Raw genomic sequence first — 27,964 nt, 5'->3', positions numbered from 1 at the left:
ACGCAAGGCCAATTAAAAAAAAGTTTGTACAGGTTTTGTTTAGGTAGTTTAGTTTTTTTTTTTACCCTTTGCGTCAACACAACTCATGTGGCTTTTGGGTTAATTCGGTTTAACTTTCTTTTCAAAGATTTTGTGAGTCTGTTACTAAGTGGCACGCACCTTTTGATCACAGTAGCTCGCAGGCTATTCAAATGACGAATTCACAGAAGGCAACCTAGGAAAAAAAGCAAAAACAAACAGCATGTCAGAAAAGTATCAGACATAGTATATGTCAGATGTTTTTTTTCTCCTTTTTTAATCATACAGTCTACAATCACAAGCAGTGAGTGACCTCTTTTTTCTTTTAACTCTCTTAACTCTCCTTAACATCTAAAAGGTCTGCTGCTCTATGTTTCTTCTGTCCAAAGCACAGTGGAGACCCCCATTAATGCAAAGAACAAATGTCGGAACAAGCCCATCTAATTGTGTCATTACTAATTCATGTTTATTAATGCAGTGATGTAAGATGGCCTCTAAAAGTGGATGAGGCTTGTCTGGAATCATCGCGTGAGGCTAAATCTTGGCTGATGAGGTCTGAGGGCAGTATGCTCCGCATATGGTGGCTGTGGGGCATCTGCCGCGTGCAGTGACAGTGCCAAGTGGCGTGTGAGTTCAAACACGGGGGTGACGGATGGTGCCAGTGTCTTCTATTGGCGCCGTGCCAGTCCCAACCCCCAGTCCCCAGTGCCTCAGCCCCTCTACTCCAGAGCCTCTGGGCAAGTGCTCTGTTATTGTTTTCACTGGTAAGCAATTAGCAGCACTTAAGATGTATTTAGTCATGCTCTAATGTGCGCTGATTAGCTGGGGGCCCAAACAAGCCCCCTTCGTCGCGTCACCTTGTCGGAGACTGCGAGGGAATGCGAAGGAGGTTAGGGGAGGGGGCCATAGGTGGAGGATTACATGAGCGCTGGTGCATCAGCTCCGTTCTTTTTTTTATATATATATATATAAAGAGATCTTCAGGGGCCTGTTGGCTGAACACAGAGGAAGAGGAAAGGGCAAATACAGCCCGGTTACACTTTTATAGAATGCTTTGTGGAAAAAACACCCCCGACGCCCTGCGCGTCCCGGCAGCTCCGTTCGTCATTCGGCCCGAGGGGCTCCGGTGGCCGGTCATGTGACCGGCAGAATGACCTTAAAGGGCAACTGGAAGCCACTCCCATAAGCCGGAGCGCTCTTCGGAGAAGAAGGTTGTTTGGTTGAGTGCATAATGCGAGATGCATATGGCCCTCGGGGTGCCATGAAGAGAAGAAGGGGGGCGGGTGGGGGGTACACAAGAAACCAGGTCAAAGAGATTATTCACAAGCTTCTAAGCAAAGAAATGAAAGACAAAGAAAATGATAAATGATCTCATGTTGTTGGTATGTAATGCTTTGGGGGATTTCCACACAATATCCACTAATATGAATTATTTTGATGTTGTATATTCGTTATACATGCCAGTGCATCCGTTATTAAGACATAGAGATTTTGTGATTGGAGTCGCATTAACTCGGGTTTTATCCCCGATGCTTTCGGCAATTTGCTGTACAATTTGCTTTTGTTATTTTGGGCTGTCGTCGTTTTCTGATTTTCACATTAAGCCATAGGTCGAGAAATCTGCACCATTTGTCATTTGTTCTTTAAGACGATCATGTTTTGTGCATAAATGCAGTTTTACCTGTGATAAATGCTCAACATGTTTTGAATGGGGCCTTTATGTAGATACAAGTGATATATAAAAATATTTTAAAAACTGCAAGCGTTTCGAGGTATGATCCAAAATCGCCTTGTCACGTGAGGAAACCCTTCACACATGCACATGTGTGCTGTATTGTAGCAGTGACTCAACTCATGTGGTAACAATCAGCACTTTGAAAAATTTCTCATAACGAGGCTTAACACCGTTTGTTGCCTTGTCCAGGTATATTTTACAGACAAAATAAAAAAAAAATTTGCTTTACAATACCTCTGCTTGATTGCTAAATAAATAATATTAATGTCGTTTAATTAAGAGGTGAAAGTCTTCATTTGTAACCGTAAACCTGCATTATGGCCCACACAAACATCAGATGGAGCTGCAAAATGCCATTTGAACTGAAAATTAAGCTCAGCTCTGTAGTTATTATAGTATTGTCTCACATAGGCTTGAGACTCAAGCAGCATTAGCGTGTGCTGTTTTACGCTCTCTAGTTGAACTAGAAATCAATTTTGCTGTGGTGAATGTTACAATAGCTGTGAGCAGATGGAGGTCAAATGCAGGTTCAACTGCATGTGCCCAGCCTATACATATGCATTCAAAAAAGTCATCAATCTTTGTAGGTTGGCGGGGTTCTCAGAGAAAAGGAAAAAGCAGGGAAAAAAATTGCTGATGCAAGATGTTATCAGCAACAGTGTTGCATCCAGTGCCAAATGATAGATGCTCTGTAATCAAGGCACAACTGTGCACTTCCTCACTGAAGCATAGCCAAAAATCGCTAAAATCTATAGAAACAGCATCATAAATGAAATGCCACAGTTTGTTTTATCTAAGCAAAAGGACATGTGACACTCAAAACCAATCAAAATCGTACAGGCTAACCCTTGACCTTTTTCCATCTCAATATGGAGCATTATCGGGCAGAAAATTAGAAGCTCTTTGCTTTTGTTCGCAGGCGGAAGCAGGCGCGGATTACTTCAAGATAATACACCGTGGCTACAAAGGCACTCCGCGTACAAAGGAGAAAAACTCCTCAAGTCATATGATTGCAGCCATGCACATACTTCGAGAAAGATTCATCTTGATTAATCACGACTGCTGTGTCTCTTATACAGAGACCCATTTGTTGGACAGCCGGGTCAAAATTGTTATGACTATATGACATTCATTTTGTTCGTCTACATTGGTAAATGACTCACTGTTGGCACTCCAAACAAGGGTAATGAAAGGGATAATATTGTGGTAGTTAACACAGTCGTGATGAAATACATGTGAATGGGGCAGATGGAGGGATAAAGTAACATCTGTTGTAAGTGAAACCATTTTTGGAACTGTTCTAACATGTCTTGTAGTATTAAAATGCTGTAGCATTATGATCTACAACGGGTGTGCATTTGTTTAATAGATTTTCATAAATACTTTCTTTTAATAGAAACAATATTTCATCTAAATATTCGTCCGCATAGCAAATTAATTGATATGTGCATTGATGAATTAAATTAATAAAAAATATAGGATATACATATCACAACAACAACAATTTTACAATTACACTAAATCATTGCTTCTATTTTTTTTAATTTAGCACCCACAAAAAAGTACAATATTTTGAGACTACAAATTGGAACATTTGTCGATAAAATTGTTCTGTGTACAGTAAGAATGTTAGCAATAATTGGGATGTTTCCACTGAAAAAGTTGATGAGAATTGTGAGCATGACAATAGGTGATTCCTTCATTCATTTGGCTTTGTCTGCTAACAACATTATTAAACTGTTAACACATTGGTCTTTCCTTGACTCCTACCATAGTTGCAGTGAAGCCAAGTGCTACTTAAACCTTGTCATAATGGCTCATTTTAGCTTTCAAGAGACATTCCTTTGTCTCATTATCTACCCTCTCGTTTATTTATTCATTAATTTTTTAGGCTTAGTCCATTGTACCTACCTATGAGTACACATGCAGTACTCGGCGCAGAAAACCCCAGCCAGAATAAATCGATTGCATTCATTCACTCATAATGACAGTAACCGACGTCAAATATATATTAACTGGTAGGACTGTTATTAAATGAGTCAACTAATTTGCTGCCAATTATAGTGACACATGTCCAATTCATTTGAACTGACTGATCGCTGCCAGTCCTCCCTGTTCAAATGAATTGATCATCATCATTAATGGCCCCGAATGATTTAATTCTAATCATGTAAATCTATCAGGTGGTTTCTGACACACAAATATATTCATATGTGCATATGTATGTAATAATACTACACCATGTTTGTTTATTATTGTGGCTGTAGTTTACAGTGGTGGAGAACTGCAGTTCATCACACCACATTCCTAACATACTGTCCCCCTCACCTCATGTTAATGAATATGGAAAATAAACCAATGAAATAATAAATAAGGCAAATATGAAGAAGCACCTTTCAAAATGATTGCACGGAGTTCTACCCGACTGCAAACCACAACTATATTAATAACTGCAGTGTTCATATGTTCATATCTCTCTGTCAAACCTGAGCATTAATTTCATCATGAGGCTAGAGTTATATATTGCTGCTTGTCCTGGAAAATAGCATGCGTTAAAAGGGGAGTATTTATTGCTAAAACCTCTACCTTGATTACTAATATGATTTGGTAAATATAAAATGGGAATGTTAATATTCTGGAATAGAAATCAGATGACCATGAATTTGAAATGGCCAACAGATAAGCCAAGCAGCGACTCAATAGTTCTTCCCGACACGCTTCTAAAATAAGGGAATATATTAACATTTTTGTTCACCATTTGCACCTTTAGCATGCATTATTATCTATTACTTCGCATGTGTAATGTAACGGAGGGTCACAGGCTAGTACTGTTTTAAATGTTATATTTCCATGATTGGTTCATTTTCTCCATTTCCTGTTCACTGTGCGAAAGCCGGCGCCATTGTCTGAGGCTGGATTCGGCCGGGCCCTCCCAGGGGCCGTCCCCTGGGAGCACTGCATCTTTTATTAATCAGGGGCGCTGTGCTACAGCCCTGCTTATCTAATTTAGCAGCCCATCTCAGCTTTAGCTATGTTGGGTTCGGTGTGGAGAGAAGGAGCTGGGGTGTGGGGCGCGGTTGGTTGGAGATTGGATGGGGGTTGGGGTGCTGCCTTATTTTATTTGATTTTTTTTTTCAGATTGTGGGTGACGCTCCTGTACGAAGCAAAAGCTGCAGCGGCAGCTCGCCACCAATTTTTACTAGTGAATGACAATACAGAAAATTACCTTCTGCTGACTAGAAAAAAATGAACACTGGCTTTATACCTGAAAATAAATAAATAATAATAATAATAGAGTTGTCAGAAAAAGGTGGCCCATTGATTGCCTGCCTAAGCATGCACATGCAGAACGATGGGGTTCACAGGTAACTTTATATGTACATGTCAAATTGTTGCACTAGCGCCAATGGGGATAAACTGAAACGCCATGTTAGATCGGAGGCTTTTTTCTCATTGTCACCCATGAACCTGACAATGGAGTTCAGTTCACAATGTCCTGATAGTAAACAGAATACTTGCATGCACCCCGTCCTGTCTGCCCTCCCCCACTCTCTCTCATCTGTGTCATAGCGCAGATGAATCAGTGTCGCCGGTGTTGAGAGCACTTACTGTCAACCCGGGCGCCCTGGGCTATGCCACTGATGGACACAAACTATAAAATATCAGCCCCCTAGGGAGACATCGCTCAAACGCTGGCCCACAACCCCGAGGGGGTGTGATCTGGTCAGTGCGCACATGCTAGTGTGGATGTGTTGGGAGGGCAGTGGGGCGATGCGTTTGTCTGTGGTTTGGTTGTTATCCCGTAAAAATGGCCGAGAGTGTCCACTGAAGTGGAGCATTTGCATTTAGAACAAAAGCACTGAGAGAAGTGCAGGCTTCCGCTAAGACCAAAGTGGTAGATTCCTCCCTTTTGGCTTATCGGTGACTTATATGTCAAATTGTTGGGAGACAAATCTCATATTCAGTTGAATATTTGAATGTACGTTTCTGCTTATGATTTTTATCTCGACAGCCATCGACGGCAATTATTTGATCGCTGGCAGCCTCTTCCTTAAATGAATTGGTTGTACGGTTAAAATATGATAAAAAAATAGTTATTATATATTATAGTATAATCTCCAAATGATAGTAATTATTAGTAAGACTAATTTTGCTTCATCTGTGTGCATACCAGCACTATTTCAAGCGTAGACTATATTTACTATACACACAAGTCCTAACGATGTATGTTGTAATGCACTTTAGTTTGTTCCACTGATTCATCTATGGAGAGAATATATTTTCTAATTTCTGAAAGAAAAAAATGCAGCTTACTATTCACACCAAACCCACAAAAACATGCAAGTGCTGTTGTCTGGGCTAGACATCTATTTGCCATTTCCATACCACAATACAGTTATCCAGGGAGGTTTACTGACAAATTCCATGAGTCTTTATGAGCTTAGACCAAAACTGCGAATCATCCAAGTGGAATCAATCAATAAAATCAATAGCCATGTCTGTCATGTCCTATTTTAGCTGTTACATGTTTTAACCTCCTTTTCCACCATGTCTGACTTAGCTTGATATAAAAATAGAAGTGATAGAATTCAAATGTGGAAAAACAGAAGAGGGGCACAAAGCCTCTGCCCTGCAAAAACACTGGCTACAAGGATACAACTTTAATGGACAAATGTATGCATTGCCAACGTTATAATAATTATTACAAATGTGCAAGATGAAATATTGGATAACAGAGGGGTAGAAAGAAACCGCCATTCGCCCAAATATGGACATCTCTAAACATTGCTTACTATTCTTTCAGGTATTGACTATTCAATTAGACTGTCTGCAGCTGCTTGATTGGCCTAATATAAGTATATTAGCAAGGATCCTTTGAGATTCAAGGACAAAGACACGATAGGAACAAAACATTGTACAGCAATGAGATGGGACACCTTTGTTCACAGATCCATGTATCGAAGAAACACACAGACAAAACAACTAGATAAACAGTTAGTATACTTTAAGTGTTACAGCTGCACTTGTTTTGGAGAGGAAATTTATATCATGGGTCTTTCCGAACTGTAATGAATAGAAATTCTACAAATAATTTGATCCTTTTCAACAAATTAATAGAATTTTCATAATACCTGCTAATGTCTGTTATATGTAGGATGTAAAGATTTAAAAAAATGTACTTACCGTATTTTAAATGTACATTGTTTTAAAATAGTCATTTCACTGAATCGTAAATACCAATTTTTATAAAGTAATAATTTATCGGAAATCATATTGACCAAGTCAAGGTTAAGATGTATGCAATCTAACTTTAAAGATTCTATGGACTTTGTAAAGGGGGGAAATAAAAACACATTGTAAACGCTTTAGAGTAAATTTAATGTTAAAAAGTATTAAAATTGTTCATTTTTTTATTAGCCCGCAAGTAAATTGATTGATTTCATAAAGAAGTTTTCATAAAGAACATAGACCAAGGACCGTCCTGGCTGTGTTGTCTTGGTAACGCACTTTATTTTGTTCCCCTAAACAATGCATCTTTTTGCATTTTACTGCAAGACACTTACTTTCAATGTTCATACATTTGAAGGCTGAAGAGGTATTGCGAATCCTGAGAGTAACTTAAGTGTAGCACTTGCCTGCCAGGCTGCCACCACACACACTAAAAATCATCCATAATTTGTGACGAGTATAATGCCATCTCCACTTTATGATGATGTGATATTCTTCACCTCCACCACAGCCAATGAGGCCAAGATTTGGCAGTCTTATAATGAGGGGCCTTAAGAGTTCAGTTTAGGGGGAAGCGAGGTGTAGAGGAGCCTGGCTGATGATCGCTATATTCACATGCAGTGGAGAGAAAATGTTTACACACCCCTCTTCAACACTAAGTTAAATTATTTCAAAACATGCTTTAGTATTGATATGACCTATAACCTGTAGAATTTGGTTGAACTTTTCTTCATGTCTTATCTCATCTCCTTTTCAGGACCGCTTTATCCACACTAAAGTCACGGGGGGTGCCGGAGCCTATCCCAGCTGAGTTTGGGCCAGAGGCCGGGGACACCCTGAATTGGTGGCCAGCCAATTGCAGGGCACAAGGAGTCAAACAACCATTCACGCTAGGGGCAATTTAGAGTGTCCAATCAGCCTACCATGCATGTCTTTGGAATGTGGGAGGAAACCAGAGTACCTGGAGAAAACCCACACAGGCCCGGGGAGAACATGCAAACTCCAGACAAGTGGACCAACCTGGATTTGAACCCAGGTCTCCCGCAATGAGGCCGACGTGCTACTTTTCTTCATGTGTCAATATCAATTTGAATTTCTGTCAGTTACAGTGAATAGATACAACATTTTGGACATCATGCATCACTTCCCCAGAAGTGCTGTTAAAATGCGTTGTCATGGTGACTGTCATTACATACCCACCCACGGGACAATAAGATTAACCATTGTTAAAGAATAGTTCACACTTTGCGAGATTAAACTTAAATTGAAGCATCACTCATGTTCCATTGGCGGTCTTCCTGGCAGTTTTTCCGTCATTTTGCAGCATGTTTGTTGTTGTCATTACTGTTGCAGTGTAATTTATCAGCTGCTAATATTTCCCAAGATACAGGAGTGAGCAAAAGTCTTAAGAAATCATTAGATTGTTTTGGCAATGCTGTAATGAATGTCACTGATTAAAGCACAGATCCCCACCAACGCAAAACGTTTATTGTAGGAGGAAGCAGAATGTGAATTCTGCGCATGTTTAAAAATGTCTGGATATAGTATCAGTCCAGAAACATGGTCTGATCCTATTCCAGATGATAAGGATATTTAAAAAAAAAAGAGCGACGAGATTAGAGCACAAATAGATGTAACGTAAAAATTGACAAGACATGGATGAAAAAAGGTTGGTTTACATCTCATTCTTCTTCACTATCCACTACTTTTTATAGGTCCCAGGTGCTAACCGAAAAGACCATGACTTGCGCTCCATGTAGCTTTTGTTAGTCACCAGCCCTCATCCAGTGGTTAACCTGTTGCCTTGGTGTGGTGTGGTGTGGTGTAGTGGGCCAGGACGAGGCCTCTAGTGCAGGGGTGTCAAACCGGTCCTCAAAGGGCCGCAGTGGGTGCAGGTTTTTATTCCAACTCAACAAGAGGATACCTTTTGCAAGTGTAATCAGTTAATTAAAGTCAGGTGCCACTTATTTTAGAAGACACCTGATTTGATAAAATGTCGGCACTGGATCGGTTGGAACAAAGACCAGGACCCACTGCGGCCCTCGGCGGAATCGGTTTGACACCCCTGCTCAAGTGCATCCCCACCTGCCAAATCCTGAGCTCCCAGCTGGTACCCAGCTGCCAGCTTGGTAGTATAGCTCAGCGGTTAGCGCACTCGACTCATGACTGGTACAAATGTGCCTCCACATGGATGACGAGCTAAACGCATGTGCATCAAAGACACTGGTTGCATCGTCGTAACAAGTCAACAGCTCTATAACCAAGTATGGAAAAAGATAGAAACAAACTATTGGTAGGTTTTTAGTCAACTGGGACAGAACATGGCAGTATGTGGGCCTTGAAAGCTGTGTGGCAATAAGGGGAACTGTTTTTAAAAAAAAAAGACGATTAATTATCAAGGGACAATTTTTAGAATATTTTTACTTGATAAAAAGTTTTGTATTTCACTGACTAATCGCTTGACGATATGATATTATGTTTTAGTTTGAGCTCCTGTCAAAATAAAAAACAGCAGTCCATTAAATGCCTGCCTGGTGCTTGAGGCAAGGGATAAAAAAAACTGTACTTGATAAAGTAGGGATGGCATCCGGGTTTTGCTGAGGATTCTGTCCACCAGGGAGCTCTCACGAAGAAAACCTCATTTGCTGTGTGCATTGTGATGGGGTTATGTTGGATGTTATGAATAAGTAAATAACAACACTTTTCCAGACGTTTTATCATCATAGCGTTGCAATTAGTAAGTCTGCAGTTTGTCCAGCCTTTTTTTCTGTGCTTATTATTGTTACTGAACCATCAAACTCTTATTTAGCACAAGAATGAATAATAAATAAGCTATAATTACTATCTTCAGTGAGATGACGGTTATACTCGGGCAACGGTGAAGGGTGACCCCCACTCCAATCACCTCCTTTCACCCCCCTTTAATTTGATCTTTGTAATTAGTTTCTATGATGGATCTGGGAGGCCTGTGGCATCCTCTGTGCAATGTTCATCAGTGCTTTTGTAGTAGGGTGATGTTAAAAAAGGAGACTCAGTCCCTCGGATATCATTGAGCTACAGACAGATGATCTATTCTATTGTAGCAAAAGTACCACCAACCCAGAACTTACTGCACGTAAAAGGAGTACTCCTCGTCATCTATCCCCCTAAATTCACAATGTGAGGATCAAAATACTATAATGCAGTTATGTAATAGCGTAATAGGTTGTGAATACGGTACAAATTTTGTTTGTTTATGTTTGTAAGTGAAATCATATTTCAAGAGAGAAATATTTTTAACTCATTGGCGGCAATCGACACTCAGAGGATCAACATATCTGCCACACATTTTGAGTTATAATCTATTACAGCCACACACTTAAAAAGAAAAGAAAAATAGTTAACTAAGGGTGTAACAAGTAAATCAAAATATCGATCATCATAATCAACTTTTAGATGTGTCATATATATATATATATATATATATATATATATATATATATATATATATATATATATATATATATATATATATATATAAATCCCTTAAATTGAATCCAGTCGTGGCACAATTTGCAATATTGGCAAATATTGTTTAGTTGGTGATTTACAACGCTGATAAGAAGTCAAAGTAAATATAAAGAATTGAGAATTCAGGATTAACTCACAGTGACTTATATTTATACAATTTAGTAGTATAATACAGTCATCAAGACACTAGTAATAACTGCTGTAATATTTAGTTCCTGACTGGAATGGATTTATGTGAGCCAACACCAGTTCCCATTTTTGGCAGAATGGGGTCTTAGTAATTGATGAAATGACTGATAACAGTAATTTAGTAACTAATAATAATAATTAATTAATTTTGCATCTTTAAAAAATATATATACTAGTAACAAGCATAATATTTACATAATGTATATAGAGTTGATATATGTGCAGTTGTGGTTATCAAAAGTGACCAGGCTTTGTTGATGCAAGCATGTACAATCCACATTTATATACAGTACAGCAAACACAATGTGCAGCTTTATAATATTGGAAACCCTCCCGCACCCCAACAATACCCCTCCATCCCATTTTTCGCCCCCTCCCTCCACTGGCCAGGCTACACTAGACATCTCTCCCTAATCAGCAGCCTTGTCTCGCGCAGACCGGTTGCCATAGTAATATGCTGGCTGGTCGACATGGCAACCACTCCTAGGTCCACTATTAAATGAAAAAAATAAAGAAGAGAGGGTGGGATGGGGGTATTGAGTTGGGATGAGAGAAGGAGAGAGGGGGTGAAAAAGAGAAACCACGGAGAGGTGGTCCAAGATGGGGGAAGGCGTGTTTGAGGGGGTTCAGGAGGAAAACGGGGAAAAAAAGGAGGCAAGCAAAGAAAAATGAAGAGAGCGACGCAGAAAAGGAGGGGCAAGTGCTGCACTGGTAGCTCAGTGGGCTCTACCTTTTGCATTGTGCGCTATTAAAAGCCATACGCAACAATGCCATTAGGCTAATGCATGACGTCAGATACTTAAGGAGTTACGCTTGTAAATGTATATACATGAAACATGCCTGCGCAGCCTCTTCCAATCTGAAGAGAGGATCATAAACTAATAGCATCTTTTAAGAGCTACTTACGTGCGTGATCATCGTCAATGCACACGAGACGCGTCTAAAAATCTAATCGTAAAAAAATTAATATTTAGAAAGTGGAAGGGGTTTATGGACTGCAGACCCGTCATTATGATTAGGCAAGGAATGTAAAAAGGTTCATGTCGAAAACCGATAAAACGGTCCATTTTTACGACGGGACCAAATGAAGGAGCGGCGGTGTTATTTTTCCAACTGCTGGCAGCGTCCCCATGTGTTCCACTTGATATGTCACTTTAGGTGAAATATGTAAAATGGGTGCAATTCCCAGATCCCGCACATGCCGGATGGTTCCGGGAGACATATTGTCATCGGCGCGCCACTCGTTCACAACTAAAGTGACATTTTGCCAGGGCTCGCTCGCACATGCGTCTCGGCTGTGATCTCCCTCAATCACTCTTAGCCCGCTGCCTCTGTCTTCATTTCTTATTTGCGCCTCACCTCTATCTCAGTGGTGTCTACGGCTTTTCATCACAGACACTAGCTCCTTTGACCACTTCTCTCTGTCGTGCCTTAGCCTCCAATGTATGACTCTTTAATGAATAAAATGTCAGTCCATCAAGATGCCAGCACAAAATAGCATTTGTTGCCTCGTGTGTCAAATTCCTCCGTGAATTGGAGCCCTCGCTCCCATTTCCACAGCTCCCCCAAAAGCAGCTTAGGAAAGATAGCTAATTGCGTGTCCACATTGTGCCTTCGGTCCCCGCTTCCCCAGTGCACCATTCACAGGCAATTAAAGTGAGCTTAAACAGAGTAAGAAAGTGCGTCATCCTCTTAATACAATTAAGAAAGGGTGCACACAAACATTACAGTTATCCTCTGAAGCATGAAAACAGCAATGCACAGATAGAAAACAAAAAAGGGTTTAATGAATCATCAGCGCCTTTTTTTTTTTCTTCATCGTGATTTTAATGATAAAATTGTCCTGAACGGGTCTCCCTTTTTATATGTAACACGAGAAATAAATTAAACATGGCAGACATTTCAATGTGGTGTTGAAGGTTACCAAAGGGCCAAATCACTGATTGTGGATTATGTAATTGTACAAGATTTTTCTGCTGTCAATGACTCAGAATATGTTCAGCATAACAGATAATGATCAAATGTACTAGTTAAGATAAAAAATCTCTGTAAGTACAAGGAGTATTTGAGTGGCAAACTAGTTCCATTCCAATGCTGGCGACGTAACCCAAATATTTGCATAAATCAGATTTCAACGTTTAAATTGAAATTTATGTCATAATATATTGTATAAAACAATTAAAATTCATTAAAATTGACCGTAACGTTACTACTGATAAGTGGGAGGAAAAGAAGGAGGTTTTGAGGCCTATAAAATTAGGATTTTGAAGTAACATTACGAGAAAAAAGTAATACAATTACAAGATTATGAATTGTTATAAGACAACGTCATCTGTGTTAACAGTTTCATTGCAAACAAAAGCACAAAATGCTACTGTAGGCTATAGCCAGTGCCAACAAAACAAATCTAAAGCACTAAACAGCGTTTACAGTTCCAGCCAACTCGTTCAGAGGTACATAATACAGAATTGACACGATTAGGTTTGTTCTTTATTTATACTATAACGTGTGATTGTGGTAGCGACTTAGCTCCATACCGCTTCAAGATATTGAAAATATTTAGTATATTTGATTGGATTTTTTGGGTGGGTTGATCCTATACAGAAATGTAGGAGTAAAAAGGATAACACTGCAGATGTATTTAGATTTATAGATTGGTATGTGTGAATAAAAACGTAATTTTTCACACATGTGACCCTTCTAAAGATTTGAAGGTTACAGATGTTTTCCCTTTTTGTTCAGTGGCTAACAATACACTATAGAAGTTTACAGAATGCAGAAAATGACACAATATTGGGCTCAAGTAGAGATCATTGAAAATTCAATGACACAAATACCTGTGTGAAAGATCCTTTCTAAGTATACAGCACAAACTATACAGTAAATCGCTTGCAGTGATTAGATTCTCGATGTGGTCTGTACTCATACTAATAGTATGTCTTTTCTCTCACAATGTGAGCCACTTTTGTTGATTTTATATTGTTGGTAGAACATAAAGATGACTCATTATGCATTATGATGCATGGCTTGATTTTAATAGAGGCATTTGCCAACTTATTTGGCCCTTCCTCTTTTGCAGGCCAAAACAAAACCGCTAATGTTTACGGCACCAAATGTAAAGTCCAACTGCCCTCCAAATCCCTCCCAATTATAGGTCCTTGAGTTGCTGTTTTGCCCCCTCTCCATCTCCTGTCTGATTACCGAGTATGGGGCATGCGCCACAGGCAATCAGCCCTAAAGCACATAGGGCCAAGAGGACTAAGGGTGTTGGCGTTGGGGGGTCCAAAACAGTGTGGTGGTGGTGGTGGTGGTGGGTGGGGAGAATAAATAAACTAAAAGGGGCCTTGTGGACCGCAATCACAGGCTGGGCTTTGGCTCCAGTACTAGCACAGCCGTGATTTCCGAAAGCTTATTAGTTTTTATTGGAGGAAATAGAAGCTAGGTGACTTAAAAGGCGAAATAATGTTTTGAGGAGGGGGGGCCCAAGAAAGGTCTCCCATGGGCCCCATTGCACTGTCAGAGAGGGACATTGAAGTTATAGTGAAACCTTTGCCATTAACCCTTGAAAGGGCACTCATTGGCTGTCATTGACAGGACTAGACGTCCAATTCATTTTGATTAAGAGAGCCTAGCAGCGAATTATTGCTGCCAAGTTTAGGTAAACACGTACATACAAAAACATTATTTTCAAGGACATCTAGTTTGAATATGTTGCATTATGTTTTGTAGTTGTGGTATGTATTATTTAGTTGAAATAATTAGCATTTAAAACTTTTTTTTTTCAACCCAAAATATTTTATCACTTTGAAAGCAATTTATTTTGAAGGAAAGAATGACAGTTTCACCTTGAAAAGGCAATTTTCACACTTTCCAAGCGCTATGGGAGCTCTGAGATGATTGGTCATATTTCTTCTATTCTTTTGGCAACTCAAATATTTCTTGAAAAGACAGTAATAGACAAGGTGAAATACAGAGGGGAACCCAAAGTATCAAGATGCGGTGCTGGCATGTCACGGTACGCGCTGCGTCGTGGTCTAGCGGTAGAAAAATGAACAACAATCAGATGTTCTATCAGCGCCATTCATGGTCTTATACACAGCCACCGGTCTATTATATGTAGACATTTGATCCTTGTGTCTGTATGCTTGTCAGTGTACGCATGCATCAACACAAGAGTAGAACGTGCAAAAACATTGTGAGCGAGAGCGGCGACCGAGTGTTTGCTCGACTCGCCGTAATGACTGCCTGCAGATTTCTCGTCACGAGCGCGCGGGTCCAAGGCTCAGGAAGGACGGGCCGAGTAGGCGACCGTGTTTGCTTTTGTGCGGGGCCGCCAGCGTGTGTGTACCGTGCAGTGTGTCGTTATTTCAGAGCGCGTAAGCTATGATGTGCCGCCAGCCGCCAGATGAAGTGCTTGCACGTCTGTGTGCTTTTCACAGCCGGAGGAAATGTTTTCAATCGAATCATTATTTTGTGCCTCTGATGCAACATCTCAATCACTTAGCTGTACACAAAGCAATTATTCTTTTTAGGAGGGCGTAATAAATGAAGTCACTGCATGGCAAGGTAAATCATATATTAATTTTATCAGTTCTGAGTGTGTGTTTGTCTTCATTGTGTTTGCAACTCATATGCTCTTCTCCTAATCTGTATTCAGAGCAGGTGGGCTACAGCACAGACCCGCAGCTCAGTAACTAATGGAGGGGCTGATGGGAGCCTGATGACGACAACAGGGCCATTTATACGCACACGCACGCACTCACGCTCTTTGGACATTTACAATCCCGCAAACACGACGGTCATTTCCAAGCACATCCCTATCTATCGTACAGCAAGGCAAATAAGTTCATTACATTGACCGTTTCATATTTGTGAGTCCGAGGAGCCTCTGTGTCTGAACCATTTTCTCTTCTAATGTTGCCGAACGCCTACAGAATTATTTTTAGCAAGTGTGGATGGTTGAGTTGAGTAGTTTTGTCAAGATACAAATATCACTTGGTTCAGATAATATCATGTGTTTACCTTTCTTTCAAAAAATCATTTTGAATCTGTATCTAAACAAGGATGCAAAGTGAATTATGAACTTGATATGAAACACATTTTTAAATATTTTGAGTAACTCAATAACAACCACACACACTGGTGACTAACAACAAAACACACACAGTTAAATAAATCAACGACGATGGTAAACTTCACAAACTATTTTTATCTCAGTGGAATTAGCCTGCTTGGAGGGGATTTCCCAGTCTTGTGTCTGTGAGCTTTGGTGCCCCCTATTTTGCCGTACAAAAAAAAAACAAGTGAAGATTTTTGGTTTATTAATTTTAAAATACAAACAACCAATACTGGTAAATTTAACAGCACCTATTTTCAACCATGGGTCAAAACAAGGCCCCATAAAGACAGCAGGGATTCTATTAATCCTTACAGGAGTCAGCGATTCATCACCCAGCATGTTTGTTAGACGACTAGTTTGGTTGAATGGCTGCTTCACTAATGTGAGTTTCCCTTGCTACAAATCTATAAATGACCCTACATTATTAATAATAAAAACATTGATGTAATTGCTGCGTAAAACAAAACCGTTGTCCTAGCATCCAGTACGCCGATCTTCCCTTTCCCCTAATCATATTTATCTCCGTTGACTTGCTCTGGTTTCCTTTCCTGCTGCTTTACTTTCCCTTTCTTCCTCCTCCTCCGCTGATCTCAGCCCAGTGAGCTGACTGCCAGCGTGACCTAGTGGCCTCCGAGACTCTCGGGGAGAAAGGTAATGGGCCCAACCCCGGAACACAATCTCACTCCGGGTGCGACTCGGGGCTGCCGGCAGCTTTGATCCGGTAGCCCCAGCTTTGGTCTCCTGACGCCCGCTGAGGAAATTCATAGGAACAACTGGAAGAGGCCTGTGTTTATTCAGCTCCTTTAATGAGGAGGGAGACGGATTATCAGGGGCTACGATCTTCCCCCCCAAAAAAACAACACATCCAGGGAAAACTGCTGCTCCTTCCAGATGTTGCTCTTTCACTGGTCACTCCAAAAGAAGCAGAAAGAGGGGGCGGGGGCTACTAGGGAAGTGCCAGTATACAATATAGAGAACTAGCGGTTGGAAAGAGAATCCCCCTATATTGTAAAAATGAAATAGCAAGGCTGCTCGTGCTACATTTCACCTGCAGACATAACGCAGATGTAGACTGCATGTCACAGTCTTGACCCTTTCGCCCGAAGTCTGACCAGATCAATACATTGCTCTATTGTCAAGTCATTTAGAAGAGGATGACGGGTCAGCCGCCGGTCACAAATCGACACTGAGGCTACAGGTCAGTCTGGCTGTCCTCTTCTACATGTCATTTACATACTGTTTACATATATCAGCTGCCGTTGAGAATAACAGGTTGTGTTAGATGTTCAGGACAAAGAAACAAAGGTTCATGTGTGAATGTGTCAATAAAGGGAATAATTTCTGGCTGTGAGGAGCATTCTCAGCTATTTTTCTTAACTCATTCAAACATTTTATTCAGGCCACAGTGAGTTGTTTTTTTTTTCACGGATATGCACATCAGAAAATACTCGGTGTTATGTTAAATGTTAATGCTGTCTTTTTTGACTCATGTTACACAGCCTGACCAAGTTTCATGTGTCTCATAGTTTTTGCTTTCTTCAGCTGATGGGTAAACTGTCCTAGTAAAGGACACAAAAAGCTACTTAGAGTGGATTTAGTGTCAATATGAAATAGGCCATGTTTAACACACAATGCCCAATTACATTTAAATGAGTCGTCTCCAGTTTTTTTCTTCTTATTTGTTTTGAATTAAATAAGAAGTGGAACTCACATTATCTTGCCTAATTTTTCAGCACAACAGAAATTTGCATTCACATTATTCAGAAGCATCAAGGGGCAAAATATTTTCAAGACGTCTCAGGATGCTTCACTTTAGGACTGCATCAGTACAAAATAGAACCACAGCAGATCTTAATACGCTAGTTAAATAAATTGAAATATTTACTTGCCAGTTGGTTTGAAAACATAACTTTTTGTAAAGACAAATGCCCATTTTTGGTCCATCACATTTCTTTCAAGCCATCAATGATCGGGTACCGTCACTAGACTGTTAAACCAATTAAACATACATATTCCCAGCTCAACCACATAGTCAAATGGGATTTGCTGACATAGTAGTTCATCAGTTTGAGAATAGCAAGACAAACAATTTTCAAATTCAAATCAAGGCATCACATTCTAGCATTTCTTTATATAAAAAATATGAATAAACCCCCACTTTAGAGACTTAGACTTCACGGTTTGCATTGTAAAATTGTGCTTGAGCTTCTTTTGTAAGCAGACCCTTGATAAACTTTGAGAAAACTGATAGAAGCAAATACTCCTAAATTCTCATTTTTTAAGACATTCACCATAATCAAAATGTGAGCTTATGAATGCAGTACTACACGCTTTGAGATAGTGGCCAAATTGTATTTACTTAAATAAATCAAGGCTAGCAAGAAATGTTGAAAGCTTCATGGCCTTTATGGACATTTTTGCTTTTTTTAATAGTTTGAAGGTAACTGCTCAAGTAACTACACATACTAGCTGTTAGTTTGGTAATGTGTTGCTGTCTGTAAGGGGGTGTTGGAATCAAATCTAACTTTAATAAGGTGTCCTTTAAAATGAATGATTCAGAATGGAGACTAGATTCACTCCAAAAAAGTTATTAAAATAATATTGCCATTGTAATTTTGAAAGTTGCGAAGAGGAGAGTAGGAAAACTATCACTTACTCTGGTCTAAATCTGAAACAGTATATTCATTCAACTGTATTTCTCTAACTTTTCTTCCAGGAGAAATTAGACATGTAAACTTTGGACAAAAAAATCTAAAGGATGTACTTACCAACTGTGGAGGAGAGGTGCACTTCCCTCACAGTCCTACGCCTGCAAAACATAACATAAATATATCATTATTGACCAGGGTCCTTAAATTGTACATTCTAGATTATAAGCAAGAAAAAAAGCAGTGAACCACAGGCCATACTGGTCATTGTACTTGTCTAACATTCCATTTCCTAACCTCATGCAAAAATCCATTTGATAGGGCAAAAATATCTGCCCCAAAGCGGAACTTGCAAAACTATCTTGTGTGGGCAAAGGATGGATAAAATCTAAATGCAGGAAAGGGATTCATTCCATTAGTATTAGTATTATTATCACTAATATTATTATTATAAAATATGCCGTTCAATCTGGGTGTATGCCGTTTGTTGTAAAGTTATATTGCAACCCGATTGGCGGAAAGAGAAAGTAATGACTCAAAATTCGGAAAAGCAACAAGAAAAGTATAATCAAAAAGTACTACTTTCTAGACTCTTATTTCACTCTAAATCTCATTTCCCATATATATAGTGGTTATAAAAAGTCGAGACACCCCTTTCCAAATGCCAGAGTTTGTGTCGTATAAAAAGACCTCCACCCCATTAATGTGACCTACAACCTGCACAACTCCGTAAAGAAAATGAAATCTTTTCGGGAGGGGAAATAAAAAATAAAAAGGAAAATACTTTTTTGGACACCCTCTATTACCTGGAAATTTGCTTTGATCATAACTAAACAAGCAATATTACATCCTGCTCAAAAACATGTCATTATTATTTTTTTCAATTGAGTTGTACAGATTAAAGGTTCCATTAATGGTGAAAAAATCTTGGAAATGTTTTGTCTTGGTGACATAAATTTGGCATTTGAAGATGGTTGTGTAGACCTTTGAAATCCACCATCTACTATCTAGGATTCAATGCTAGTTTTTAAAGATGGAACTCAAAGACATTCTGATGGATCCATTGCAGATACGGTAGTGTATTAAAACTTAATCACCCTTTTTGAGATGGCGCTCCAAACCTAAGAAACATGACCTTGAAAATGATTTCCTTTCTTCTTTCATTTGTGAAGAAATAATTACAGACGACATTCCAGACTCCTTCAGCGAGCAATATATTAGAGTTTAACTTTGGTGGCTAATCAGGGAAACACATTGAGTAGAATATCGCACAGTGAGTTGAACTCACTGCCACCATAGAGCGCTAGTATCTCAAACCTGGGCTCTTGACCTCTCTGAAGGGTACTCATTTTATTATTGGTTGCCATTTGCAGGGCTATCCGTCCAATCCGTGCTCCAAGTCAAACTGGATTGGTCGTCAAACCATGTCAGTAGCATTAAAACATTCTAAGACAGGCCTCATAGTTAAAATTAATTAACATATGATTGTCAATGACAGGCAATATATAAAAAATCTAAAGTGATAAATTATAAAGCAAATTCATGCAATAATGATGTTTAAAAAAATCTGTAAAGTGATGGCATTTAAATAACTAAAAGAAAATGTGTAATCCCCACTATCCACTTGGACTGCCACTAACATCCAATCAAATGATGGATACCCTGCTAATACCGGAGTAAAATCGACACTTTGTCTCACCTGGGATGAGGTGATGAGCAAAAAGGATGCTAAAACGTCAATCAGTCTTTAACCTTCTGCTCAAAGACAAGGTAAAGCCATTCATTCCCTTGACTCCAGGTCAGTAAGTAAGCTTGTATTTTGGGATGGCTGCTGCTGATTGTGTATGCACTTTAATAAGCAGGTTGCGGGTCCTGCAGATTTATAGGGCCGTGTTGCGGTGGAGGGACCGGACTCCCTTGGCCTCCAGCTTCCCTCGGTGCCATTACGCCAGAGTGAGATATAGTGGGATATTGATCCCAATGCCACTTCATTTTGCAATAACTATTACACGATACTCTCCCGGGTTGCGCATGGGCGCCTGATTTATGCCGCCTTGCTATTTACATTAACAGTAAGTGTTTTTCTATACCGGCTAGGGAGGGTCTTCCAGGCACACCCATGAACATTCACATTCTGCTCCATATCTGTGAGTCTTTTTGTAGCTTTTGAAGCCGTATACAGAGGCAAGGGTGATGAGCACTCTGCAGGCACTACATGAGTAGTGAAAGGTACAGACATCAACATATTGCAAAGTATATCCCAGACTTCATTACAAATGCACAATTGTCCTTGAGGCAATGTTACTCCCTAGTTTTAAATTGCATTTAGATTATCTGCATTTTAAAACAGTTGAAACATGTTAGATTGATTTCCTCTACACAACAGAGAATTTAAACATTTTTTGAAATGTAACAAATTTATACCGAGCTAAATCATTGCAACACTTAATTATATATTTATTGACTGACATTGAAAGTAATACGTAGATGTCCACCCAATTTGACCTGGGAGTGCTGTCAGTGAATTAAGCATGGTATTTTGAATGCAATACATGAAATTACAATGAAAATTGCAATAAGTAAAATCAGTTATAGTAGAGCTTATCCTCACTAGGGTCATGGTACTACAAACATAAAACATTGAATTGAGTTCAATTGTAAAGGTCATAGCAATAGTTCAAAAAGTTTGGTCTTTCAAAACCCCCAAAACCTGGTTTTGAAAAAGGTACTGCCGACCTTTTATATCAACCCTAAATGATCAATGCAGTTAAAAGCCACTTTGAGTAACAATCACATATGCACCCAATTCATTTGCATAAGTGCCCCTCTACTAATAGATTTAAATAAGCACGCCCCTCTTTGTGTTCCATTTACATTGCTATTGAGTGTTTAATTGAATGCTGCCAGTTGGCAAAGCTTTCATTTGAAAGAAACTGATGAGGTTAATTAGGATAAGCAGGCTGGGCTCGGTGACCTGGCATGTGTTGCAACCAGCTGCACACTCCAGAGCTGGGCCTTTGCCAAAGTGCTTTCTCGTGCAGTGCCAGCCCGGTGCTGAGTGTTTGTTTACAAGCAGGCGCACAGTGTGTCAATGGCGGCCATGAGAGAGGGGGGAGGGGGGCCTGGGAGGGGAGTGCCACCTCGTACGGCAGCAACATTCCCACGGGCAATCCCCTCATGGGGTCAATGTGCCCCAGATGCTGTCACTGTTACACGCTGCCATGAGACAAAACAAAAGGGCTAATGAGCCTTAATTGCTTTGGCGCTGTTTAGAATCAGTTGAGTGTTGTCTAAGCGGCAGTATGCAAATCAGATCCCCCTCTTCGCCCCCCCTTCCCAACCTACTCCCCAAACGTTCTCCCTTGGCACAATCAAGTCTCTATGATAAGGGGGCGGGCAGCTTAGCAGGCACGCTGCCAAGTGACGGGAACTGGCAAGCGTGGTAATGCGCGCACACTTGTTGCTACACCGGCCGCCTGTGGCGCCTGCCCATCGTTGCCACGGGTCGATGTGCGCAAAGAGCAGATGGGCACCCGGAAACCCCCGCGTTTCGGCGTTCCACGAGGTAGAAGAAAAGAAGTGTGCCCTCGCTCTGTGTGCGTGCCCCATTCATTAATAGGTCCATTCATATGCAACACTTAGTTTGATCGTAGACAAATGTCCCACTTGGGAGGAAGGGATTGCCAGTGAATTAAAATTAGTATGTGTGCGAGGATGTTTGTGCAAGTATGAGAGCTTATTTGCATTAGGTTTGCATATATTTAAGTTTGCAAAGAAAATACTTCCAACGTACTGCATGCCGGAAAAGCTCAAGGACATATAAATAACGCGTTTGAAATGAATTCCACTTGGTAAACGATTATGTATTACAGTAGCGCTTGCTGAAAATATTACCGTATAAGATGAATAAGAAGAGCTCAGCAAAAGAGAAAAGCACTCACCATGCTAGTATAAAACTACTATTCACAAAAAGCCCACATCAACAGACCCTGCACTAGGTTTAGAGAGGGTCTACACACAATGTCCTGGGGCGATACAAATTAGGAATCACAGCAAAATTTACGGCAGTTAAGGTATGTTTGGTCGTGTTGCTTCTTGTGAATTAATAAAATAAAATAAAATGTCTACCTGTTCTTGTAAATATTGTTTAATTGATTTTTCCCCCGATTATACATCAGAATATTAAATTACTTTCAGTTGATTAAACAAGATTCTTTCCACTAGGGTGCACATGTTGGTGCAGTCTCTCTTTTTAATTTGACCTTCACTAAACTTAAGAGCACCGGTTTACCTGTTCGATGCTTCAGGTGTTTTTGGACACCTTGTTCTTGAGCTACAAGTTGGATAGCAACATTTGCAAAATAATATCATTCCTATTTCCTGCTCAGATTATGTGCAATGTATTGCTCGAATAATTTCTTTTCAGGGGTCAATTTTTTTTCTATGTAGAGAGTAGCCAGTCGAGAGAAAAATTGTCAAAACCCTGAACCATCCCAAATGCCCCAAAACCCTAGCTTTGTGACAACTATACATGTTAATAAAAGAATGTAAATCCCCCAGGACTTCTCCATCACTGCAATCTTCACTAAGATACACATTCAAATTCACAAGACTCTCACAGTAACAGTTGTAAATGAGCATTATTATCTTTGTGAAGTTATGTTAAGCGAATGTATATGGTCTGTCAGGGCGGTCGTGTGGAGACTTTGGCCTAGTGAGATGTGAGCGATGTGCCCCTGGGGGTCTCTCGGCTCTTGCCACACCCATTAACATCAAGTCTTAATGCATTTCCTATACCTGCATGCCTTTCCGCGATGTGGACTTCGCTGATGATTTAAAGACAGCAACAAACCTGTCCCATTTTCAGCGTGATATTATTGATAGACTGTCACTTCAAATTGTAGGTAACTGCTAATGGTTATTTTATGGCGCCTGTGTCAAAACTGATGTATACATGTTTTTCGCCCTCTACCTCTTTCCACATATGACTTTGTTTTATTTGAGTGCAATGATTGCCTTGAGATCACTGCCCCACTTTTATTAGAGCAAACGTGACTCTTTGTAAAATGGACCAATATTAACAAATTTAGCCTAAATGAAGAAATGACACACCATGCGCCAAATGGGCTTTTTGAATTATTTAGTCATTCAGTACGGATAATGTGGCCAAAAAAGAAAAATGAGAAAACGTTCTATGAAGAGTCGCCAGCTATTACAATTTGGACTCATCAATATACCAAAGTGTGGAACTACCTTTATGCTATGGTATGCGGTCTTTGTTCATAACTCTGAGTTATAACAAAGGTGCTACACTGAACACTGCCAAGCTGACTTTGAGCAAGGCACCAACTACACTGGTGTCATTCAAGACGATGGCTTCATCAGATACAGGAGCTCAGACATTTATTTTTTGGGTAAAATAATTTCTTACTTTATTTCCAGGGGAAAGTACTTAAGGAATGACATGTGAGAATGTAAAGAATTGCAGCTTCTCTGACTGAATTTACTGGTCGTCAAAATAACTGAGCACACACAATAATCTCTAAGTGCCAACAAAAATGTGGATACCCTTTAGTGAAAATGCCTTGTTTGGGCCCATTTGGCCATTTTCCATTGAAGCACAATGTCTCAGATGTGTATCGGAAGCAGGTGTGCTAAAACTATCGTACAGTATCATTCATACTGGCCACTGGAAGTTCAATATGCCGTGACTACAACAATTAGATAGGTTATCAACTCTTTCAGTGTCAAATGCCTTTCCATTCGCGTCAAAATGAATTGGAAAATAACAGCCAAAGAGTTGATACTCAAGGTGATTACAATTTACTCAGCTTTAAAGAAAATTTATAGGATAAGACAGAAAATTCAATTGGTGTACAGTTGAATTGTAATTTAAAGCGACATCGCCAACCACTCTATTCTTGCATCGTTGTTGAAGGTCTGATGAAAATGCTGTCATGTTAGCTTAAAACTTTTCCAGAACAACAAAAGAATAATTGCTCTCTTTACTTTCAACAGGGTATTGTTCAATACCTTGTAAATCTGGTTTCAAAACTCGAAAAACATGCAAAAGGGCAGTGTATTGTTAAAAATTCTGCCAAATCAAATCAGACAAAATCATTGGCAAGTATCAAATATACGTTTCAGAGATTAATGCCAGTTCTGTCCTAACTTGTTGTTCGCCCTTCATTCTTTATCCACCCCACTGTTTCCTCCCTACCAATGTCGACCCCCTCTTGCTTTGGATTAGCTTCTACACTTGCCTGAACAAAGATGCTCGGGCGTGTTTACGTAAGCTCCACGCGTGGCGTGAAGAGGAGACGCATCCCCCACTTAAACCTCCATCTTGGAGGGCCCCAATTTGCTACTCATTAATCAGAACACCTGCTCTGAGGACCCGGTGCTTTTCCGACAGGACTTTTGCCTCCACCACTTGAGCCATCAGTGTCATTTGAATTACAAGCAATGATTGTGCCCGAGACTAATTTGAGTATGCAAATGCTTTGCCGGGGAAAAAAAGCCGCTGTGTATTACGTAGAGATTAAACAGCAATATGTCATTCAAGTGTTGGTCCAGCAAGCACGTATAAACACAGGCCACATTTAAATATAGTTGAATTTGGCGTACAGCATTCACATGCTTTGTGGGGAGGACAAAGCATGCGGGAGAACAATGGGGGGAGGAAGAAGGAGTAAAAAAAAACTGACAGGACAACGAAGACGAGGCCCAGGGAAGAAAAGGCGACTAAGAAAAGAGGTAGCAGAGGAAACAAATGAATAAATTCATGGGGCACAAAATGAAAGTGAAGATGGAGGGGAGTGGAGTGGAGAACAGGGGTCGGAGTCATCAGTAGAAGATTTTTTATTGTCCGGACACAGGAGATGCACACAAAAGCACCGGGAAGATTCAATTAAGTATCATATGCAGTGACCTTATTTCCATGGTTACGGAACAGTGGAAAATATTAATCAAGCCTGCACTCTGAACAGAAAAGAAGCAGAGAGAAGTAAAGATGGAAGGAAAAAGGCATTGATATTAGGGTAGAAGGTAGAGGAAGAACGAATGGCGTTGTTTTTTTGACTGACCCTCGTAACGTCCAATGCGACAGTAGAAATGAGTGAGCAAAAGGCTATAATTTAATTCGAGTATTGGCATTGAATTCAGTTCGCTTAATGAAACAATTTTACAAACTATTTTGTGCAGTGCTGAACTCCATGACTCACAAAAGATTTTTTTTTTTTACTTCAGCCTGAATTTTTTATCTTGATGCCTTCTTTGTGGAGAATAAAGGGAAAAAAACTGAGTATCAGCCTCACAAATGTTCACCACACGACAGTGTTTTTATCCATCAATGAGTTTCCTTCCTATTTAAGGGTGCACTTACTCTAAACTGGGGAAAAGGCTTTGGAGAAGAAAAAAAAAGAGTTTGCATATTGTTAGAGACACAGACAGTAAAAATTATGACAATGGTTTACAATCATATTCCATTACAATGCTCCTTTCTGTCACATCCCCATGCACGCGGCAGAGGGGGAAAGTTGAAGATAGTTGTGTTTGATGAAGCTGTAGAGTGTTTGCTCGCTGTCTGCAGGGACTGTCTTGAAAACAATCTATCTGAAACTCCCCCGCTGTGCAAAATGTTAAATAAACAAAAGGCGAGGATAAACAAAATCACTCCATTTCAATGTCACCGAGAAGAAAGCCAACATTTCAATGTTGCCATGGTGAAAAAGAAGGTGGCAGCCCTAACGTTTAAACTTTGGACACTTAGCGAATTTTTTTGTTTCCCAGAGAATGTTTATTTATAAATATATTGGCAACACAAATGTGCTTTTGGTACTTTGTGGTGACTGAAAAGAAAGCGTCAAGATGTGGGAAAAATTGTCAACTCTAAGTTTTTCCAAACTGCCTTTGGAAATGAAATCTTTTGGACTTCAACAGTTTGAAATGTTACATACTGTATTCACCATGTGAAAAGCAGTGTCACTGTTTTAGTGGCAAATGACAAAAATGTATTTACAACTACCTGAATCCAACCCATAAAACTGTTAAAACAACTTCACCGCTACGTTATCACAACTACGGCATAAGCAGCATGTTGTAAATATTTAGGTGTTTGCAATGACATTGCAAACACGTGCATAACTTTAATTCTAATTTTGAGTCGAAAAAGAAAAAGACAAAACGCTATTTTAATACTAACTTAGTACGATAGACGAGACCGTATGTTAACAAAAATTAGTATTGCTTTACATCTCAAAACAAACGAAATGAAATACAGAAACTCCCACAACGATACACTTTCTAAACCGCCAAACAAGTACTATTGACAACGCCTTCTTCGTTATTTTTCTCTCTCTTCTGCTACAATTATAACGTGTATTCATACAGTGTTGCAGAGTTGCCACACTGCCTCCCAGTGGATAAGGTAACAAGGGCAAATTATTAAGGGGGGGGGTCGAATCTTCGGCCCTACTTCACGAACCCACAGACACGTTTTCAAAGTGACTCGCTTAGAATAGGCACAAAAACAACAACGAAAGTAAACAACGTTCCACTCACAGTCCAAAGCAAGAGAATCCTTCTGATTGGCTAGCAGAGATCACATGCTTCGACCCTATCTTCAGATAGGGAACAGTATTGAGTTATAAATGGAAAATATAGTTATTTGAACTAACCGTGACCACTAATAAGCACGGACTGAACATGAAAGGGAAAGGAACAAGAGCAAATTGTGGCAAACTGTATGCATGAAGGCCAATGGCAAGTCTTGTAGTTGTAACCAGAGAGGGCCTGAGCTGAGTGGCTGTTGAAGTGGCTGATGTGACCGTGACCACTTCCAGAAACAATTTAATTCTAGCGCTTCAGCCATCTCCAGCTGATCTACCCCTCCAAGGTCATTAAGTATGGCATGGAAGGTCACGTGATTAATGAGTGACAGACCCTCCGGTGCAATAACGGGTATGAATGTGGCCCATTAATTAGACAAGAGGGCCAGAGAGAATGAATGGCCAGGGACAGCTTGGCCCCCTCACGACCCCATCCGTCGCAGACCCCATTTTTCATTTTCATCTGCACAAACACACACAGACGCATGCTGCATTTGTTTCCAGAATTAGATAAAAAAAATAAGATGAAAAATGAATGTATGTATCTGAAAACGGATAAAATATTTCATTCATATTTGTTTCAGCAGTGATTATGACTTGACAGTATACATGATACATAAGATCTTTGGGAGGGGGAAAATCCTGATATATCTCTGCCCTCATCTTTAGCCTCAATTGCAATATGCAAAGCGACAATTCCTGGGAAGATACAACCAGAAATGCTAAGTTGTCATTTCTGGGAAGAGACTTTAATTCCTTGTAATTCGAAGCAGATAACAACTTTTTAAAATGATTTTTCACTAAAAGTTGTCTATCATCTGTTGAACCTTCTCAGGTATACCTAAAAATATTTTGCATCATAGTAAAACTCTCCATTACTAATGCGTAAAGGGTGTAAAGACGTGCT

At 39.9% G+C, this 27,964-nt stretch overlaps 1 protein-coding gene across 6 annotated transcripts in view; it reads right to left on the bottom strand.

Annotated features, from left to right (window-relative positions):
• The window catches only part of zfhx3b (zinc finger homeobox 3b), a 313,149-nt gene that overhangs the window by 164,665 nt on the left and 120,520 nt on the right, over positions 1 to 27,964 (bottom strand). For all 6 annotated transcript variants that reach the window (XM_077619318.1, XM_077619339.1, XM_077619324.1 and 3 more), the window contains 2 exons: positions 18,569 to 18,609; positions 160 to 214 (listed from right to left, as the gene is read on the bottom strand). The gene's annotated coding sequence lies outside the window, so the exon portion shown is untranslated. The remainder of the gene's footprint in view (positions 1 to 159; positions 215 to 18,568; positions 18,610 to 27,964) is intronic.

This window comes from Stigmatopora argus, chromosome 2 (genome assembly GCF_051989625.1).
Source record: "Stigmatopora argus isolate UIUO_Sarg chromosome 2, RoL_Sarg_1.0, whole genome shotgun sequence".
Lineage (NCBI taxonomy): Eukaryota > Metazoa > Chordata > Actinopteri > Syngnathiformes > Syngnathidae > Stigmatopora > Stigmatopora argus.
The sequence above is the reverse complement of the archived record's forward strand: the minus strand, read 5'-3'. Positions and strand labels throughout refer to the sequence as shown.